The sequence below is a fragment of the Chlorocebus sabaeus genome, chromosome 3, assembly GCF_047675955.1.
Source record: "Chlorocebus sabaeus isolate Y175 chromosome 3, mChlSab1.0.hap1, whole genome shotgun sequence".
NCBI lineage: Eukaryota > Metazoa > Chordata > Mammalia > Primates > Cercopithecidae > Chlorocebus > Chlorocebus sabaeus.
Window position 1 is genome coordinate 82,514,597 of NC_132906.1, and position 22,869 is coordinate 82,537,465.

Below are 22,869 nucleotides of genomic sequence, written 5' to 3' on the forward strand. Positions count from 1 at the left end.
TACACCGGGCCTTAAAAACACAGAGTAACAGTAGAGGATGGATTTTTCAAGGGCAAGAGTTACACACAGGAAACACAATGAACAAAGATACATAATTAATTACTACATATAATTAGTACTACACATAATTAAGTGGAATTCAGAGGTGATGGAGAAAAAAGGCTTCATGGACATTGCCTGGCCTGAACTGGACACAGAAACCAGATATTTCCCAGGTCTTGAAATGGACAGTTGCCCACCCTTCCTTTATGTTCCCCCAGGGGATGAAAGCCAAGTGGATTTCTCAGGGGTTCAGAAAGTTCCAAGTCATCATTTAGTCCTCTCAGATTGAAGAAACTCCTATCGTAGAATAGTTAAATGATACCAACTGGAAGCAGACAGATCCAGAATGTGAGGCATTTTAGGGGAGAAATGATTGTAAGACAGTTTATTGCATTAGAAAAAGTGAGGGTGATTTCCCTTACATTAACGATTTAAGGTACTGCCATGGGTGAATGTACAGACCTTGTTTGGATTCTGATTTGAAGATATAACCTACACAATGACTTTTCTGAGACACTTAGGATTATCTTATAGGTGTATCTAGGTAATAAAAGAGTCTACCAAGGAACATGGTTGATGTTTTAAAGTATGATAATGGCATGTGGTCCTGTAAGAAAATATCCTTATTTTTTAGAGATGCATATGGAAGTATCTAGCATTTGAGAAATATCATAATGTCTGGAACATACTTTAAAATACATCAGCATATCAAAGAAAAGAGGGAATTGATAAGGCATGTGTGGTAAAGGCTTGATAGTTACTGAAACTGGGTGATGGATATATGGGAATCATTGTACTGCTCTATTACTTTTATAGGTAAATGAGAGAGAGAGAAAAGAAATAATGAGTATAAGAAATCAAGATGGGAACACCACTATATAACAAACATTAAAAGGATAATAAGGGAATGTAATGAACAACATTATACCAATAAATTCAACTTAACTGAAATAGAAAAATTCCTCAAAAGGTCTAAAGTATCAAAGCTCACTCAAGAAGAAGTATATAACCTGCAAAGCCCTGTATCTACTTAAAAGCTTTTACTCACAGTTAAAAACCCTTGCACAAAGGCAGATGGCTTCATTGGTGAAATCTATCGAACACTTAAGGAAGAAACAATACCAACGTTTTCCAATAATACCAAACAAATTTCCAGAAAATCAAGGAGGAAGGAGCACTTCTCAACTCCTTTTATGAAGCCAGTAGTACCTGATACCAAACCAAAGACATTGGTAGAAAAGAAAATTATGGCTAGCCATGGTAACTCATGCCTGTAATCCCAGCATTTTGGGAGGCCAAAGCAGGTGGACTGCTTGAGTCCAGGAGTTTCAGACCAGCCTGGGCAACATAGCAAAACCCTGTCTCCACAAAAAAATACAAAATATTAGGTGGGAATTGTGATGCATGCCTATAGTCAGTCCCAGCTACTTGGGAGGCTGAGGTGGGAGGATCACCTGAGCCCAGGAGGTTGAGGCTGCAGTGAGCTGTGATTGTGCCACTGTACTCCAGCCTGCATGACAGAGTGAGATCCCATCTCAGATTTTTTTAAAAAAGAAAAAAATCTGGGTGTGGTAGCTCACACCTGTAATCCTAGCACTTTGGGAGACAGAGGCAGGAGTATCGCTTACCAGCAGTTCAAGACCAGCCTGGGCAACAGAGAGAGACCCTGTCTCAAAAAATAAAAAAAGAGAAAAGAAAAATTTACAGGCCACTGTCTACCATAAACATAAATGTAAGAGTCTTGAACAAATATTAACAAAATTCAACAATATGTAAAAAGGGTAGTACAGCATTACTAATGTTTCATCCTAGGAATGCAACGTAGTTTAATATTTAAAAATCAGTCAATGAATTGCTGTACAAACAGATTAAAATGGAAAAACCACATAATGATCTCATTACAGGATAAGCACTTGACGAAAGTCAGCAAATTCAAGATAAAAATTCTTAGCAAAGTGGAAATCAAAGAGGACAGCCTCGATCTACTAAAAAGGCTAAGTCTCTGAAAAACCTACAGCTAACATCCTTCTCTTTATAGTGAATAATCAAGTACTTTCCCTTGAGATTGTGCAAGGCAAGGACGTCCACTCTTCCCACTTCTAAATCCTGGAGGTTCTAGCCAGGGTAATACAGGATGAAAAAGAAACAAAAGGCATACACTTCAGAAAGAAAGAAAACTGTCTTTTTTGCAGTTAACATAACTGTCAGTATTGAAAATCCTAAGAAAATCTACCAAAAGGTTGCTAGAACTAATGAGGTTAGCAAGGTTTTAGGATATAAGGCCAATAAACAAAAATCAATTGTATTTATATATTCTAGCAGGGGAAAACTGGAACCTGAAATTTAAAAATCCAGTATCATGTATAGTATCACCAAAAAATCTGAAATACTTAGAGTGCCACTAAACAAAATACATGCAAGACCTGTGTACTGAAAATTCCAAACACTGATGAGAGAATTTTAGTATCTAAATAAATGGAGAGATATACCATGTTTTGATGGATCATTTTCAGTTAAAATGTTAATTCTCCCCAAATTGAGTTAGACATTCAACATAATCTTAATGAAAATCCCAGGGTTTTTTTGTAGAAATTGATGAGCTAATTCTAAAATTTATATAAAAGATAACTTAGAGTATAACTGGATTGTTTATAACTCAAAGGATAAATGCTTGAGGGGATGGATACCCCATTCTCCATGATGTGCAGATTTCACATTGCATGCCTGTGTCAAACCATCTCATGTACCCCATAAATATACACATCTAATATTTACCCACAAAAATTAAAAATAAAACTTATATAAACATTTGAAGGATCTAGTATAGCCAAAACAACACTGAAAAAGCTAAACAAAGTTTCTCTTTTTTTTGAGATGGAGTCTTGCTCTGTTGCCCAGGCTGGAATGCAGTGGTGCAATTTTGGCTCACTGCAATCTCCACCTCCCAGGTTCAAGCGATTCTCATGCCTCAGCCTCCCAAGCAGCTGGGACTACAGGCAGGCACCACCATGCTGGCTAATGGTTTTCTATTTTTAGTAGAGATGGCGTTTTGCCATGTTGGCCAGCCTGATCTCAAACTCCTAGCCTTAAGTTATCCACCAGCCTCGGCCTCCCAAAGTGCTGCCAAAGTTTCTATTTCAATACTTACTACGAAGTTACAATAAACAAGACAGTGTGGAATTAGATAAAAGATACGCATCAAGGTTGATGGGATATTCTTTCTGAGATAATGAATGTGATATGGAATTAGTGGTGCAGGCTGCACAACTCTGAATATACTAAGAGCCACTTACTTGTATAGTTTAAAGTGGTGACTTTTATGTTGTGTGAATTACTTCAATTAAAAAAAAAACTAGTTAAAAAAAAATCAATGGAACAGAACAGAGTCCAGAAGTAGACCCTTATTTGTAGGGTCAGCTGTTTTCAATAAAGATGCCAGAGTAATTCAATGGGGAATCTATAGTCTTTTAAACAAATGGTGCTGGAACAACTGCATATCCATATGCAAAAAAAAAAAAAAAAAAAAAAAAAAAGATTTTTAAAAACCTCTTACCTCACTCCCTGTATATAAATTAACTCAAAATGTATCCAAATGTAAGAGTTAAACTTTCTAGAAATTTTTTGATAGGACACAAAAAGCACAAATAATAAAAAGAAAACACGAATAAGTTTTGACTTCAAACTTTAAAACACCTGCTCTCAAAAGACTCAGGTAAGTAAATGAAAAGGCAAATGTAGACAGAGAAAATATCTACAAAATAGATATCTGATAAAGGACTGTTAAGCAGGATAGACAAAGAACTCTTACACCTGAAGAAGAAAAACAATCCAATTAAAAGTGGGCAAAACAGCCGGGTGCTGCAGTCCTAGCTATTGGGAGGCTTAGGCAGGAGGACTGCTTGAGCCCAGGAGTTAGAGACCAGCCTGGAAACACAGCAAGACTACCTCTCCAAAAAAAACAAAACCAAACAAAATGGGCAAAAGATTTAAACTGACACTTTACCAAAGACCTATGAATCTCATGTAAGCACCTGAACAGATAGATGCTCACTATCATTAGTTATTAGGGAAATGCAAATAAAAACCACAAAGAGATACCATGAAAGTGGCTAACATTGAAAAGACTATTAATACCAAGTGTTGGCAAGATACAGAGCAACTGAAATTCTCATACATTGCTTCTGGGAATTCAAAATGGTACAGCGACTCTGGAAAGCAGTTTGACAGTGTCTTATAAAGTTAAACATACATTTACCATACAACCCAGCAATTTCACTTTGGGGAACAGACCCAGGATAAATGAACTCATATATCCACATAAAGACCTGTACATGACTGGAGGACACTATGTGAAGTGAAATAAGCCAGGCATAGAAAGACAGGTACTGCATGTTCCTGCTCACATGTGGAATGTGAAAAACCTGACCTCCTAAGAGCAGAATGGTGGTTACCAGAGGCTGAGGTAGCCAGGGGGAAAGGGGATGGAGAGAGGTTGGTCAGAGGGCACACATTCACAGTTAGATGAGAGGAGTTAAAAAAAAATAAAAGAAAAATGTCCAGAATAGGCAAACATGCAGAAACAAAAACAAGTCATTGCTGGGGCTGGGGTGTAGGGGTGATGGGTGTGGAGGATGGAAGAGGAGAGAAATAGGGAATGACCACTAATGGTTATGGAGTTTCCTTAATGGATGATGAAAGTGTTCTAAACCCATCGTGGTGATACATTTTATGAGTCAGAGCACAGCTCTGATGATGGTAAATACAGTTCTGCACAACATTCCAAAAAACCATTGGACCATATATTTTATTTTACTTTTTATTTTATTCATTCATTCATTCATTCATTCATTTTTGAGACGGGGTCTCACTCTGTTGCCCAGGCTGGAGTGCAATGACACAACCTTGGCTCACTGCAAACTCCACCTCCCTGGCTCAAGCGATTCACCTGCCTCAGCCTCCAGAGTAGCTGGGATTACAGGCATGTGCCACCATGGCCCGCTAATTTTTGTATTTTTAGTAGAGATGGGGTTTCACCATGTTGCCCAGACTGGTCTTGAACTCCTGACCTCAAGTGATCTACCCACCTTGGCCTCCCAATGTGCTGGGATTACAGGCATGAGCCACCGCGCCCAACCTGTACATTTTATTTTATTTTTTTTAGTTTATTTTTGAGATGGAGTCTTGCTCTGTCGCCCAGGCTGGAGTGCAGTGGCACTATCTCAGCTCACTGCAAACTCTGCCTCCCAGGTTCAAGCGATTCTCCTGCCTCAGCCTCCCGAGTAGCTGGGATTACAGGTGTGTGCCACCACACCTGGCTAATTTTTGTATTTTTAGTAGACATGGGGTTTCACCGTGTTGGCCAGGCAGGTCTCCAACTCCTGACCTCCAGTGATCCACCTGCCTTGGCCTCCCAAAATGCTAGGATTACAGGCATGAGCCACCACACCTAGCCAAGATGAAAGTCTTAAAAATAGACATCTAGCTGTTAAAAAGATTGTGTTACATGTAATTCAGTTATGTAAACCAGTTTAACAGCCAGTAACTAGAAAGAACCCAAATGTCCATCGACTTGAGAATGCTTAAACAAACTGAGGTGTACAGATACAATAACATGCATAAATCTCAAACACATGAGCTGAGTGAAAGAAGCCGGACACTAAAGACTACATTCCGTATGATTCCATTACATTCGGGAAAAGCCAAGCCATGAGGGCAGAGCAGAGGCTGCAAGGGGCTGTTGCTGGGGAGGGAGACTGACTGCAAAAAGGTGTCAGGAAGCTTCTGGGGAGATGGACAGAGCCTGTATCTTGAGTGTGGTGGTGATTACATAAGTATACATATTTATCAAGATTCGTTGACCTTTTAAAAAAATGCACTGAACTTTAAACAGTAAATGAGTAAATTCTGTCTGTAAATCAAAAAAGCTGAATTATTTTGGGGAGAAGCCCCTCCCAAACAGCAGCATCTGAACAAAGTCCTTCAACACCCCAGGATCTGACTCGCTTTTCTGCAGCGTGTTGCTGCTCCATAAACATTAAGCCTTTTCTTCTTTGCCACATAGGCGAGTCTGTTCCTCTCTCTTCCTATTTGAATGAATATGGCTGGAAGTCTCTTGATATTCTCCTTTCTTAGCTTTTTACCCAGGAGCTTAACTCAAGTCTACTTCCAGGGCCAAAAGGGAATGGACAGGGAGTGAGCGTCTGTGGGAGCTGTGTGGCTCTTCCGGGCCCTGAGGGCTGCGCTGGGAACGTGCCCTCTGGGTTTGTATCCGTTGCTTTCACTGGGACTGCGCCTGGCTGAGGAGGGCTGCAGCTTTGCAGCTCTGCTGTCATTGAGCTCTGTGCGATCCCTTTAGCCTCCCCACCTTTTATTCTGGACATTTCCATTCCCTCACATAATCTAGCTTTGTTTTTCTGACTCTTGGCCAAGGTTTTTGGTGTCAGTGTGTTCCTAGGACATGGTGTCCTAAAGTACAATGGAGTGATTTTCTAAAGAACCAGGACACGTGCTCTAGCAAGACGGATGCGTGTGGGGGAAAATATGGGTCAGAATCTTTGCAATTGCAAACATCTCTGACAGCCCAGGCTGCGCACCCCACATCTCCTTCAAGCCTGGGATAGTGGGCTGGTGGGCTGTCATTTCATCACAAACACGCCTCCTACACCACTCATCCACACAGCTCAGGAACACACGCCTCTTCCCCCAGCTCCTGACTCTGCATTCATGGTGAAGCTTGTGGCTACACCCACCTAAGTCTCATCAAGCATCAATACCCTCCCAGGGCATTTTAACCTCTCCATTTCAGTATTTCCAGCTCCACTGCTATTATTTTACTAGTGATTATCTACAAGCTTTCCTTGAACTTTGTGTTATATTTCCTTTTGGTTATCGTTTTTTGGTATAAGCAACATTTTCATATTAGGAACAACCCCAGAGAGCTGCTTATATCTGACTCCGTAACGGTGGTGAACCGTATGGCATGTGAATTATTTCTCAATAAAGCGTTAAAATAATGCAATTCTGTATCGATCCATAGCAAATATAAAAATAACACTGAAATGGTTTCTATCATAAAGGTAATAGTTGATGGATGAAGATGGTTAGCCCTGCCTCCTGCCTCCTCACCCTGATTTTTGAGCTATCTTAATGCTGTGTCTTCCCACAGAAGGCTTTCCTGGACACGTGGCCTTGTCTTACCTAGGGCTATTAACACCAGGATGAAATTCTGCAATGTGCAGCACAGGCTAAACACCCAGCAAGTGGTACTGGTTGCCTTCTCAGATCAAGAGAATGCCATCTTCAGAAGATGTGTGCAGCAGAGATTCCTGTACTTAGAAGAACCCAGCAGTGGGAGGGCCTGGGATGCCCTTCACACCTCCAACCCGGGACCCTGGACGGGCAGAGGTGCTGCTCAGTGGTGGGCCGGGGCTCACGACCTTGGCAAATGACTGAACCTCTCATCCTGGATCTCCTCTGTCCAGTGAGACCCCAGCACTTCCCAGAGATGGTGGGGGTATCCCCGGGGAGTACACGAGTGCCCAGCACAGGTGGGTTCAAGCAATGACAGTTGTTTTGAATGAAATAAAACAAATAGGAAATCATTAACTGTGCTCAAAGGTCATGCTGCAGAGTCTCCATGCCCCAGAGGAGGCTGTGTGCAACACTGGGTTCAAAAGGACCAGATTCCAGACAGCTCCCAGGTGACTCACTTTGCCTCACTGGGGTTTAGGTGCCTCTAAATGGGGACAGAAACTCTTACCTTGCCTACCTCGCAAGTTTCACCCTAAAGCTCAAATTACTGCAAGTACACAGAAGTTGTGAAATTTTATTCTTCTATAAAATGGCAAGCCCCTGTCCACTGCCTGTGTGGATCCTGACAGAAACTACCCTAGATATTCTCTACAACTAAGCTCGGTGGGGGGTAAGACTTGATTCCCATTTTCATAAATACACCTTAGTTTTGCACAGAAAAAAAATTTTTCCTTGCATGAACACCATTTTCTCCAAACCTGGTACCAGCAAGGATCATGCCTAGCACCTCACGCAGTACCTGTGATTCACCATATACTTCACCCACCTTCACAGCACTCAGAGGACACTGGGACAGACAGCGCAGGCAACTCACCCAAAGTCACACCACTGGTAAGAGAAGCGCATGAGGCCAGGTGTGGTGGCTCACACCTGTAATCCCAACACTTTGGGAGGCTGAGGAGGGCAGATCACCTGAAGTCAGGAGTTTTGAGACCAGTCCAGCCAACATGGCAAAATCCTGTCTCTACTAAAAATACAAAAATTAGCCAGCCATGGTGGCGGACACCTGTAATCCCAGCTACTTGGGAGGCTGAGGTACGAGAATCACTTGAACCCAGGAAGTGGAGGTTGCAGTGAGCTGAGATCACGCCACTGCACTCCAGCCTGGGCAACAGAGCAAGACTCTGTCTCAAAAAAAAAAAGGCACAGCCTTAAACTTGTGTGGGCTCTTGACTTCAGAGTTCAAGCTCCTAACCCCCAAAAAAAGCTCCCGTTCCCCTGCCTGGGCACCCACTGTCATGTGCTGAAAAAGAAAGCAAATCAAAGCATTACTTGCCTTGAATTGCAAGCAAACTCCACATAATCTTACTTATATAAATCAAGCCAAGCAGAGACTTCCAGAGAAACCAACCCTGCTGGTCCCTGATCTTGGACTTCTGAACCTCTAGAACTGTGAGAAAGTTCTGTTGCTCAAGCCACCTGGTCTGTGGCACTTGGTTGTGGCAACCCTAGCGAATGAATGCACTGATGGACGCTGCCCCAGGATGAATCTGCAAACATTAACCTCAATCAGAGGGGCCAGACACATGGGGCATGTGTGACATGCATCCACTGATCCAGAACACCCAGCACGGGCAAAGCCACAGTGACGGGAAGGGGGATGGAGGCCGCCAGGGGCTCGGGATGGAAGAATGGGAGGGATGCTTAGTACGGATGGAGTTTCTTTCTTTTGGGGTGAGGAAAACGTTCTGGAACTGGACAGAAGTTGTGGTCACATAACATTATGTACTAAATAATCACTGAATCCTTCACTTTTAAATGGTTTTCTGTTCTGTGAATTTTATCTCAATAAAAAAACCTCTAAATTAAAAGTAAATAAATCTTTTAAAATGGTCCAAGCTGGGCATGGTGGCACATGCCTGTAGTCCTGGCTACTCGGGAGGCCACGGTAGGAGGATCACTTGAGCCTAGGAGTTTGAGTCCAGCCTGAGCAACATAGTAAGACCCTGTCTTTACATTAATTAATTAAACTAAACTTTTAAGAGATGATACAGATAAAATCTACTATAAGAATATGATGTGTGGAATGCCACAGTGAGGGGTTTGTTCAGCGCATCATAAGGAACGGGAAAAAGAATGGATTTTGCTTGTGGGTGACTTGGATGCAGCCCCCAACAGGGTTGAGCACTGCCCCTGCTGGGAAGGAGGGTAAAAACCATGCTGGAAAGAGGGGAGAGGAGGAGGTGGGGTGCCTTCCAGGCAAGGAGCATAAGCCCAGACGTGTGCAGGGAACAGGGATTTGGACCCTCTGGGGGCCTGTGGCCTACTGCAAACCAAAAGACAGGGACTGGGTGGAGGGAAGCCTCTCCCAGTTCTTCCCTCTTCCCAGAGGGAAGTAGGCTGGGTGCCTGTGGCCACCCTCGGTTGGACCTGTGGCTGGGGCTCCCCACACCTGCTGAGTTCCCAAAATGCATGTGAAGCTTCAACACTGATTTTCTAGGCCCCTCGCAAGAGAGTTGGATTTAGTAATTTAGGAGTTGGGGGCAGGAATCTACATTTCAAATAAAATACAGTATTTTTCAAAGGTCTCCAGGTGATTCTGGTAATTACCCTTTGGAAAAATCATTGATTGTGGGAAGGGTCTTTCTGTTTTACAGTGATGTTCTCGAACTATTAACTTTTAGATTAAAGAGGATTCATGATGCTCTGTATACCGTAAAAACAGAGAAGGGACATTCCTTCATTTTCACAGGTTTTCCTAAAAAAGACTTACATTCAACTTTCACCTACATGGCAAGTTCAGTGAACCAGAAAAGCTAATTTTCCAAGTATTAAAGATTGAAGATTTGTATAAACATATCTTTTTTAAAAAAATTATCCAAGTTATACAAAAAGCAAAACAAAATACATAAAAATGAAGATAATACAAAAAGCCTTAGAATAACTAACAGGTAGCCCTTCCAAGTTTAGTACATACTCACCTTTACATTTCCCCATCATTCTATGTAACTACGAGACTGTTGCCTAAATAACGCGGAGGACACATTTTCTAAGAGCATTATGTTTTTACTCTCATGATTCAAGGTCGACCGAAGTATAAATACTAAGCCACAGGAATGGCCATTTGAAAAGTGTGGAATACATTCCATTTTTTACTTTCAACACCTGGTGTCACCAGCATCATGTAGCACCCGGCTCTGAGTGCTCCATGCCCAGGGTGGCGGGTGGGGGGTTGGCCTGAACCCAGCAGAAGCCAGGCCTTCATGAGGGAGGGAAGCCTGAGGCCCAGTTCACCCTTCCAGAAGCAGCATTTTAACCACACTCCAGACTGCTATTATTCCCAAGGAACATACAGGTTTAAAGGGTGGTTGTGATGTTTGTTTTTAACTTCAAGCACAATGATGCAAGGAAAAGCCTGTTGTGATGCAGACGTGGAATGCTCTCTCTGTAGTATTTCACAGGGGATGGCTGCCTTCCCCTTCCCAATCTTTGACCTTGTTCCCACTGCATATGTGGCTCTGCCCCCAGAATTCACAGCTCATCTTGTTTAGATTGGCTTGGTGAAATCAAAAATCAAAAATCTCAGGGAAAACTTCATTCTTTAAAATAATTTTTGCTCAGATCAGACTTCAAAAAACTGGGAGATTTCAAAAGGAAAGACACAATCCTTTAACCATCATGCTGAAAGATCAGAGTGTCGCCTCTCAAAAGGGATGACTTGGTATTTTAAAGCCTGGTCCAGTCAACCTACCTGACAACGTAAACAGCTTTCATTTGTACATGTGACATCTGACAGTCAAGGCAAAGTAGTGCTTATGAGACAACTGAAAAAATAACAGCCCTGATATTTCACAACTTTAAAACGTGATGCTGGTGACACCAGGTGTTTGAAACGAGGTCGCTGCCTTGTAGCTTTCACAGCAAAGAGTTCCTGCAAAAGCCTCTCTGCAGAAGCTGGTTTCTAACCACTTAGGTTAACCCCCCTTCCCTTCCCAACTGCTTGAGCAGTGTTTTACATTGATGAGGATGCCGCTTTCTTCTTCCCCACGCAGTTCTATCCTGTGTGATCCTCTCCCAAATAGTTTCACTGCTGCTCCCCCTCAAAGCTGGAGTGATATCTCCAAGATGCATGCCCGGTCGTGCCCCTGCCTGTCCAGCTGTGGGGACTTCTGTGTGGCAAGCAGACTCTCACATGGCACCCACCAAGCCTGTGCCTGGCATCCCTGTCCCTGTGTGACTCCTGCCCCGCTGAGCATGGGTTTAGTGACTAACTGCCAACAAACACAATCCAGAGGAAGTGATGGGATTCAGTTATAAAAAGACTGTGGCTTCTGTCCTGGGGGCTCTCCTTTGCTCTCAGATCCCCCACTGTGAAGGAAGCAGCTGCCATGCTATGAGCATCTCCATGGAGATGCCACGTAGAGAAGAAGTGAGGTCTCCACCAACAGCCAGAAAGGACCAAGGCATGCCAGCTGTCAGGTAAGTGAGCTCGGGGCCTCCCCAAATCAAGCCTGGAGAAGGCCACAGTGCAGCCAACACCTGAGTGCAGCCTGTGATAGACCCAAGTCAGAATCACACAGCTAAGCCACTATTAGATCCTGAGCCACAGAAACTGTGGGATCATTTTTGTTGTTTTCAGTCACTAATTTTGGGGGTGATTTGTTCCTCAGCAGTGGATAATTCCAGAGAGCCAATCCAAATGTCTTCACCTGCTCACAAAGGCCAGTTGCCGCTCAGCCACGCCTCACACTGCCTGTGGTACTTTGTTTGTTTTCTAGGTTGCTACTGCCTTTCAGGCCCCTCACTCTTCATTCCTCAGCACTCTGCCTGGCAAAATCCTCCTTGTGCTTCCAGGTTACTTCAAACACCATCATCCTGGTAGCATGCCTCTGACCCTAAGCCCTAGAGGCAGAGCTGACCCTGGGACACCGCAGCCCTTTGCCCCTGGCCTTGTGGCTGCTGAGGTCTCCTTTGCCAGATCGCTGGCGGCCCGGGCACCAGCAACTCATGCTCCTCGGCTCTCAGCCCTGGTACCTGGGTGTGGTGGGTATTTAAGAAGTGTCTGCTCAAAGAGTAAACCACTGGTTAGTTGCCAACCTGATGCCCTTCATCCCTGAACATGGTCATGTCTGTTTCCCACAAGGACAGCTGATCTCACCACACTACATGTGTGACATCAGGGCATCAGCATTCGTGACTAGGTTTACTACCTTCTCGCAGACCATTTGAACTTTTTAAACTGTCCTGATAATGTACTTTACAGCAAAAGGGCTCAGTGCACAATCTGAATTGTATGTAGCTATGTCCTTTAGCCTCCTTCCATCCAAGAAATAATTCCTGCCCGTCTTTGGCATTCACGATCTTTTAAAGATTGCAGGCCACTGATTTGGTTGAATGTCCCTCAGTTTGGTTTTGTCTGATGCTGTCTCCTGATTAGATTTGGATGGTGTAGCCTGAGCAGGAATCTTTCAGAAATGATGCTAGGTTCTTCTCACTGCCTATCAGACACCTCACGATTTCAACTTGCTCCATTATTGATGACATTCACTCCAATCACCTCAGGTGGTGACTGCCAGGCTTCTCCACAGAGAAGTTACTCTTTTGCCCTTTATAGTTGGTAAGTATTTCATGAAGAGGGATTTTGAAACCACGCAACATCTCATTCACCATCAGACCTGCCACTTGTTCATTATTTGTATCTGTATGGACTTATGGTTTCCTATTATATCCAATGCTATCATTATTTCTTTTGATGCTTACATTGTCCCCTTTTGGACAGATGGAGTGAATTCCAGCAAGCTTCTCTGTCCCCTTGGTCTATCTTCCTCATTCTTCCGTTGCTTTCTGGTTCAAGACGTTCCAGGCTCATCTTAGACTTTCCCTGTCCCAGCCCTGGCATCAGCCCTCTCTCCAAGGAGTTCTTGTTCTCTTATAGAAAATGGTATTTAGATGCCAAGATTGGGGTGTGGGGTGTGCTGTCATTGGGCTGCATCTGTCTGCAACCCCCCCCGCCAGCAGAATATATGCCGATATCCACATACAAACATACACACATGCACACTTACATTCACTTCTTTACACCTTTACATCTATGTTCACTTCTGTATCTGTCTACACTTACTGAAAATCATGAATTCACACAAACACAACCCAAAACATATCACAGGATTTATTCCAGTTTTCTGCATTTCTATATTCGTAACTCTCTTCTTTGACACTGGGAAACCTGGCTCCCACTAGCCTGAATGCAGTTACATATCTGACTGATCCCTTTATGTGTTAACTAATTTCTAATCTCAGGTACTACCATCTCCCCTCACAAGAGAAAAAGGCTAGTGGAGCTCTAGCATAACGTCACATTCAAAGGTGGTGGCATGAGGCAGGGCAGGCGGCGAATCCCAGGGCCTTACTTCCAACTGAATCAGGTTCCTTTTTAAAACCTCCCTAGAAGCCTCATGCATTTCTGCTTACCTCTCATTCACCATAATTAGGCACATGGGTCACTGAATAAACAGGACCAGTAATTAAGAAAGAAGAGAATGGATATTTGGTTGCAATCAGCAATTTCTACCAATCCCACTTTTTATATTTATTGGCCAACATCCTGCTGTCAGGGTTTACTGAAGACCTTGTATTAGTCTGTTCTCATGGTGCTAACAAAGACATACCCAAGACTGAGTAATTTATAAGAGAAAGGTTCAATTGACTCATGTTCAACATAGCTGATGAGGCCTCAGGACACTTACAATCATGGCAGAAGGGGAAGCAAACATGTCCTTCTTCACAAGGCAGTGGCATCAAGGAGAAGAATGAGTGCCTAGTGAAGGGGCAAGCCCCTTATAAAACCATCGGATTTCGTGAGAGCTCACTATCATGAGAACAGGATGGGGAAACCATCCCCCATGATTTAATTATCTCCACCAGGTGCCTTCCTTGACACGTCAGGATTATGGAAACTACAATTCAAGATGAGATTTGGGTGGGGACACAACCAAACCATATCATCCCACCCTTGGCCCCTCCCAAATCTTGTCTTCACAATTCAAAACACAATCATGCCCTCCCAACAGTTCCTCGGTCTTAACTCATTCCAGCTTTAACTCAAAAGTGAAGTCCAAAGTCATCATCTGACACAAAGCAAGTCCCCTCTGCCCATGAGCCCACAAAATAAAAATCAAGTTAGTTGCTTCTTACATACAATGAAGGTACAGCCATTGGATAAATAAACCCATTCCGAATGGAAGAAATTGGCCAAAACAAAGGGGCTACAGACCCCATGCAAGTCTGAAATCCAATAGGGCAATCATTAAATCTTAAAGTTCCAAAATGATCTCCTTTGACTCCATGTCTCACATCCAGGGCATGCTGATGCAAGAGGTGGGCTCTCATGGCCTTAGGCAGCTCCGCCCCTGTGCCTTGCAGGGTACAGCCTCCCTCCCAGCTGCCTTCACAGACTGGCATTGAGTGTCTGCTGCTTTTCCAGGTGCACAGTGCAAGCCATTGCTGGTTCCACCATTCTGGAGTCTGATGGACTCTCTTGCCACAGCTCTACTAGGCAGTGCCCCAGTGGGGACTCCGTGTGGGGGCTCCAACCCCAAATTTCCCTTCTGCACTGCTCTAGCAGAGGTTCTCTATGAGGACTCTGCCCCTGCAGCAAAGTTCTGCCTGGACATCCAGGTGCCTCCATATATCTTCTGAAATCTAGGCAGAGGTTCCCAAACCTCAGTTCTTGACCACTATGTACTCACAGGCCCAACACCACATGTAAGCTGCCAAAGCTTGGGGCTTGCACTCTCTGAAGCAATGGCCTGACCTTTACGTTGGCCCCTTTAGCCACAGCTGGAGCTGAAGCAACTAGGAGGCAGGGCACCATGTCCCGAGGCTGCATAGCACAGGTGGGCCCTGGGCCCAGCCCACAAAAGCATTTTTCCCGCCTAGGCCTTCAGGCCTGTGGTGGGAGGGGCTGCTGAGAATGCCTCTGATATGCTCTGGAGACATTTTCCCCACTGTCTTGGTGATTAACATTTGGCTCCTTGTTACTTATGCAAATTTCTGCAGTGGGCTTGAATTTCTCCCCAGAAAATAGGTTTTTCTTTTCTATCACATTGTCAGGCTGCATATTTTCCAAACTCTTATGGTCTGCTTCCTCTGGAACGCTTTGCCACGTAGAAACTTCTACCACCAGATACCCTAAGTCACTTCTCTCAAGTTCAAAGTTCCACAGATCTCTAGGGCAGAGGCAAAATGCCACTAGTCTCTTTCTAAAGTATAACAAGAGTCACTTTTGCTCCAGTTCCCAACAAGTTCCTCATTTCCATCTGAGACCACCTCAGCCTGGACTTTATTGTCCATGTTGCTATCAGCATTTTGGACAAAGTCACTGAACAAGTCTCTAGGAAGTTCCACACTTTCCCACATCTTCCTGTCTTCTGAGCCCTCCAAGTCTCTAGGAAGTTCCAAACTTTCCCACATTTTCCTGTCTTCTTCGGAGCCCTCCAAATTGCTCCAACCTCTGCCTGTACCCAGTTCCAAAGTGGTTTCCACATTTTTGGGTATCCTTATAGTAGCACCCCACTCTCTGTGGTACAAATTTACTGTATTAGTCCATTCTCATAATGCTAATAAAGACATACCTGAGACTAGGTAATTTATAAAAGAAAGAGGTTTAATTGACTTATGTACAGCATGGCTGAGAAGGCCTCAGGAAACTTATAATCATGGTGGAACGGGAAGCAAGCATGTCCTTCTTCACATGGTGACATCAAGGAAAATGAGTGCCCAGTGAAGGGGGAAGCCCCTTATAAAACCATCAGATCTCATGAGAACTCACTCACTATCACAAGAACAGGATGGGGGGAACTGCTGCCATGATTCAGTTATCTCCACCTGCCCTCCCACGACACGTGGGGATTATGGGAACTACAATTCAAGATGAGATTTGGGTGGGGACACAGCCAAATTATATCAGACCTCAAATGAATCTCTGGAACAGTCTGGGTCCTTACCCATCCTCTAAGTTCAAAAAATCCCAAGCAATGTCCCCTTCCACCATGATTATAAGTTTCCTGAGGCCTCCTCATCCATGCTGAACATGAGTCAATTAAATCTCTTTCCTTTATAAATTACCCAGTCTCAGGTATGTCTTTATTAGCAATATGAGAATAGACTAAAATACAGTAAATTTTTACTGCAGAGAATGGGGTGCTGCTATAAGGTTACCCAAAAATGTGGAATCCTAGGCTTAAATGCCTGCTCAGATGATGTATCACAACTTATTTGTTCATCTAGTAATTCCATATGTGAGAAAATGTTGCAACTGGCCTCCCTGAGAGATTGCTGAGTCTCCAAGAAAATGACCCCCTATGAGGACAGTTTATAGCCCTTGAGCTGTGTGAAAACACGGTGCCAGAACAGATCAAAGCTCCAGCCCAAAACACCATGGCATTAAAGAGATGGGGAAGAAGAGAGCAGTGACAACAGTCCTAGCTCTCTGCCAATCCAAAGGAAAGAAGGGAAAAAAGGGAAGATAACAGTGTCAAGGAGGGTAACCTCAGATACATGGGAACTAGCACGTGAGAAGCACCCTTTTGTAAGTAGGGAGATTTATTTTGCAAAATCCCCCAGCAGGCAAGCCTTGGCAATACATTTCAGATGAACTCATCCAAAATGATGCTGTGTCTTTGCAAGGAAAATTGAAAAGACCATATTTAATGCAAAGATATTACAGTTTTTCTAGTGACAACATAGAAGTGCCATTCTTTCATATCACTCTAATATCCTTCAGAACACAGACGTATATGCTGTGCAGCAGCAGAAAGTGTGGTGGGGGCAGAGAACACATTTTCTTTTTTTAATTTTAATTTTTGTAGAGACGGGGTCTCATTTGGCCAGGCTGGTTTCAAGCTTCTAGCCTCAAGTGATCCTGCCACTTCAGCCTCCCAAAGTGCTAGGATTATAGGCATGAGCCACCACACCCAGCCCAGGGGACAAACTTTAGAACTAGATGTACTTCATTTCAAAGTCAGGTAAAACCCTGCCATCTTTTAGCTGTGTGACCTTGTTCAGGGTGTTTCATCTCGCTGAACCTCAGTTCCAACTCCCAACAAATCAGGATAATAATGCCCACCTCAAACACTGAGGTATGGACATAATGTATGTATATACACATTCTGGCACACACACGATTTCAATAACTCTTAGTCCCTCTGAGTGAAGGATAAATCACAGAATTATAAAGACTAAATAGAATATATCACATATGTAATAATGCCTGGTATATATCTTGTATCCAATAAATGTTATCCTTTTTTAACTCACTCAAACATACAAAAAGCCATATACTAGTTATCTGGTATGGTTGACTGGTGTTCTTTATTATGAAATTTAACCTTTTATGTGCAGGAAAAACCTGTATAAGCCCTTCTCTGCATTAGTCAGCACAGTACACTAAAAATGACATAGCACATGCACGCTCCCAGCATCAGTATTCACAACAGCCAAGGGGTGGACGCAAGCCAAGTGTCCACTGACAGAGGAAGGGATAAAGAAAATGTGGCATATACACACAATGGAATATTACAGAGCCTTGAAAAGGCTAAAAGGAAATTCTGACCCATCCTACAACATGGATGAGCCTTGAGAACATTATGCAAAGCAAAATAAGCCAGTCCACAAAAACACAAATACTGTGAGAGTCCACTTTTATGACATACCTAGAGTAGTCAAATTCATAGAGACAGGCAACAGAATGGTGATCACCAGGAGATGGGGGACGGGGAAAATGGGGAGTTGTTTAATGGATATAGAATTTTAGTTGTGCAAGATGAAAATGTTCTGGAGGTTGGTTGCATAACAATGTGAATATACTTAATACTACTGAACTGTATACTTAAAAATGGTTAAGATGGTAAAATGTATGTGTTAATGTTTAAAACAGTTATTTACTTTTGTAGGCAGGGTCTTGCTATGTTGCCCAGGCTGGGGTGCAGTGGCTATTCACAGGTGTGATCATAGTGCACTGTGGCCTCAAACTCCTTGCTTCAAGGGATCCTCCTGCCTCAGCCTCCTGAGTAGCTGGGACTACAGGCATGCACCACCACACCAGGATAAAAAAACGTTTTTTTTGTTTTTTTTGTTTTTTTTTTTTTTGTGAGACGGAGTCTCGCTCTGTCGCCCAGGCTGGAGTGCAGTGGCCGGATCTCAGCTCACTGCAAGCTCCGCCTCCCGGGTTCACACCATTCTCCTGCCTCAGCCTCCTGAGTAGCTGGGACTACAGGCGCCTGCCACCTCGCTTGGCTAATTTTTTGTATTTTTTAGTAGAGACGGGGTTTCACTGTGTTCGCCAGGATGGTCTCGATCTTCTGACCTCGTGATCCGCCCGTCTCGGAAAAAAAACATTTTTTAGATGATGTAAGCTTTTCATAAAAACGCAGAGTCCTCATACTGATGAATGATGAACTGTGCTGCAGGTAGATTTATGCATTTTGCTGCCCAGAGCTGAATCTGTATCCAGCTTCACGGTGTACCCTAGAACTTGCTTTCCTGAATAAATATCTGGGGTTTCTTAGGATACAGCTGCTAAAGGAAAAACCTGAACTTGACATATCTTGCTATACAATGGCATCTTTTATTAATACCCTTGGAGAAGAACAGGGTATTAATGCTGGAAAAAGTTTAGAAAGTACATTTTAAAGTTGAAGAACATGAAATCTACACTTCAATCAAACTAAATGATTTTTCTAAGACCATATAGGTAGCAATCACAAGAAGAGTGGGAGAGAAGCGGCATCTCCCAGTTTCCTCTACAATCCTCTTGACACCCACAGTCCACTGGACTTAGCTCTCCACAAGTCCTTACCTTTGAACTTCACTGTTTACTACACTGCCACCAGGGGGCAGCAGGTGTATTACTCTGGTATTCTAAACACTCTGGACTAAAGGCCCAATACTCTTCCATTACCCCTTCCCCCATCCCATGAAATATATGTGCATATATGTGACTTCATTAAAACAATCTCAGTAAGTCAGAAGTTTGAAAGAGACCCATACATAACTTTTTAAACAAAACAAAGACTTGAGTCCAATGGACATAACATCCCTACTAATCCTTTACTATTTCTGATTTATTCCAATCCCAACAGAGGTAATGGTCAATTAATACGTTAGGTTTTTTATTTGTTTGTTTTGAGAGATGGGGTCTCATTATGTTTCCCAGGCTGGTCTCAAACTCCTGGGCTCAAGCAATCCACACGCCTCAGCCTCCTAAAATGCTAGGATTACAGGTGAGGGCCACTGCACTTGGCCTAATATGTTAGTTTTAAACCAAAAACGACTCGACCACAGGATCAACAAGCAAAAAACAAATAAACCCATTAAAAATGGGCAAAGGACATGAACAGACACTTCTGAAAAGAAGACATACAAGTGGCCAACAAACATACCAAAAAAAGCTCATCTTCACTAGTCAGAGAAATGAAAATCAAAACCACAGAGATACCATCTCACACCTGTCAGGATGGCATTATCAAAAAGTCAAGAAAAAAAAAAGATGCTGGCGAGGCTGTGGAGAAAAGGGAATGATTATACACTGTTTGTGGAAATGTCAATTAGTTCAGCTACTGTGGAAAGCGGTTTGGAGTTTTCAGATAACTTAAAACAGAGCTACCTATCTATGCCATTACTGGGTATATATCCAAAGGAAAATAGATCATTCTACCAAAAAGACACACGCACTCATATGTTCATTGCTGTACTATTCACAACAGCAAAGACATGGAATCAACACAGGTGCCCATCAGCAGTGGACTGGACAAAGAAAATGTGGCACATACACTCCATGGAATACTACACAGCCATAAAAAAGAAAGAAATCATGTCCTTCACAGCATCATGGATGCAGCTGGAGGCCATAAGCTTAACAGAATTAACAAGGGAAGGGAAAACCTGGCCGGGCGTGGTGGCTCATGCCTGTAATCCCAGCACTTTTTGGGAGGCTGAGGCGGTTGGAATTATTTGAGGTAAGGAGTTTGAGACCAGCCTGGCCGACATGGTGAAACCCCGTCTCTGCTAAAAATACAAAAATTAGCTGGGCGTGGTGGTATGCACCTGTAGTCCTAGCTACTCAGGAGGCTGAGGCAGGAGAATCGATTGAACCTGGGAGGCAGAGGTTGCAGTGAGCTGAGATCACACCACTGCACTCCAGTGTGGGCAACAGAGCAAGACCCCATCTCAAAAAAGAAAGAAAACCAAATACCGCATTTTCACGTACAATTGGGAGCTAAATGCTGAGCACACATGGACATAAACCTGGGAGCAAGAGCCACCGAAGATACTAGATCGGAGAAGGAAGGGAGGCAGGGGTTGAAAATGACCCACTGAGTACTATGCTCACTACCTGGGTAAAATATGCTCTGTAGAAAACCTGCACAGGTACCTCCTGTATCTAAAAAAAAAGCTGAAATAATAAAAAGAAATTAACAGAACTGCTTCCTCCAGAATATCATATAATATATAAATCACACTTGTGTGTAAAAAAAAAAAAAAAAGAGGAAGAAATCTATCCCATTTCTTTAACACTTGAAACCAAATCTTCCCTGCAGTTGGCCTCTGAGGCTTCAGTCACAGCAACCTCAAGAGCCCATCTGACGTCTGTCCTCAGTCTCCTTTGTCAGCTGTTCTTCATTTGTGATGTTCCTATATTAGAAAGGAAGGTCTGTCAATAGGTCGAACCCTCCGGCAACTTTTCAGAGGAAAAACAGGGAGATTCAAGTGACAAAATAAAACCTATATGCTACCGTTCTTCCAAGTAGATGACAGGAATCTCCATTCTGTGTTTCTTAAATACTACCACCAGCTGAGAGCCTAAACCATAGCAGCCAACAGGTGAGGCTTGAATTTACAAAAGCAGTGATGGGACTGCTCTGTATACCGTTGGTGATGGCCAGTACAAGAATCCACACATTTTAAATCTATTCACATTGTGCAAACAAGTTGGTTTTACTGTATATAAACTTAATAATAATGACTGAAAGCATGAGAGCATGCAACTACTCTAAAATAGTTAAAAATGAAAGGTAAAAGAATAAGAACAGTCTGAATCAAATTAATGCCTGGCATACAAAATTATTTTTAAAAGAGACAAGAGATACATAAACCAAATACAATAGATGGGATTTAAAAATTCTGACTTGAAGCCGGGCACAGTGGCTTATGCCTGTAATCCCAGCACTTTGGGAGGCCGAGCCAGGCAGATCACCTGAGGTCAGGGGGTCGAGACCAGCCTCAACACGGAGAAACCCCGCCTCTACTAAAAATACAAAATTAGCTGGGCACGGTGGTGCATGCCTGTAATCCCAGCTACTCAGGAGGCTGAGGCAGGAGAATCGCTTGAATCCGGGAGGCGGAGGTTGCAGTGAGACGAGATCGTGCCATTGCACTCCAGCCTGGGCAACAAGAGTGAGACTCCATTTCAACAACAACAATAACAACAAAAATTCTGACTTGAATAAACCAACTGCACAGACCTTGCTTTGTAAAAATAGGCCGGACACAGTGGCTCACACCTGTAATCCCAGCAGTTTGGGAGGCCAAGGCGGGCAGATCACTTGAGGTCAGCAGTTCAAGACCAGCCTGGCCAACATGGTGAAACTCCGTCTCTACTAAAAATACAAAAATTAGCCAGGCCTGTGGTGGGTGCCTGTAATCCCAGCTACTCGGGAGGCAAAGGCAGGAGAATCGCTTGAACCCAAGAGACGGAGGTTGCATTGAGCCAAGATTATTGCACCCCAGTCTGGGCGACAAGGGCGACTCCATCTCAAAAAAAAAAAAAGGAAATTGGGATACAATATTAAAAGATATTAAGTATTTTTTTCACTGTTGGATAGAATTATATTTATATAAAAAACCCTCAAAATTCATACTAAAATATTTGGGAGTGAAATGACATGATTTCTGGCATTTGCTTCAAAATTCTCTAGAAACAAGCAAATAAAACTCCAAAACACAAAGAGAGGAGGGCACGTAGAACAAGCATGGCAAAGCCAGTATGGTGCAGTGATCTCTGATCCCGGGTGGGTGGCACATGAGGGTTACTACACTCTACTGTAGAGTATGTCTGGAAATGTTCACAGTAAAATGCTGGAAAGGGGAAAACAAAAAAAGAGGAAGGGGAGAAGGAAAGGAGGGAAGGCCATAGGGAGGGAAGAAGGGGAGAAGGAAAGGAGGGAAGGCCATAGGGAGGGAAGAAGGGGAGGAGGGAGGGCCGCAGGGAGGGATGAAGGGGAGAAGGAAAGGAGGGAGGGCCACAGGGAGGGATGAAGGGGAGAAGGAAAGGAGGGAGGGCCGTAGGGAAGGATGAAGGGGAGAAGGAAAGGAGGGAGGGCCGTAGGGAAGGATGAAGGGGAGAAGGAAAGGAGGGAGGGCCACAGGGAGGGAAGAAGGGGAGAAGGAAAGGAGGGAGGGCTGTAGGGAAGGATGAAGGGGAGAAGGAAAGGAGGGAAGGCCATAGGGAGGGAAGAAGGGGAGAAGGAAAGGAGGGAGGGCCGTAGGGAAGGATGAAGGGGAGAAGGAAAGGAGGGA

The 22,869-nt window shown here is 43.6% G+C and overlaps 1 protein-coding gene across 10 annotated transcripts in view; it reads right to left on the reverse strand.

The window, feature by feature from the left end:
* Positions 1 to 22,869, reverse strand: part of GGACT (gamma-glutamylamine cyclotransferase) — an 80,110-nt gene that overhangs the window by 45,962 nt on the left and 11,279 nt on the right. Inside the window, exon 4 of one of the 10 annotated variants that reach the window (XR_489700.3) lies at positions 17,032 to 20,985. The exons of the other annotated variants lie outside the window; for them this stretch is intronic. The gene's annotated coding sequence lies outside the window, so the exon portion shown is untranslated. Of the gene's footprint in view, positions 1 to 17,031; positions 20,986 to 22,869 lie in introns of those variants that run through there. 10 annotated transcript variants of the gene reach the window in all.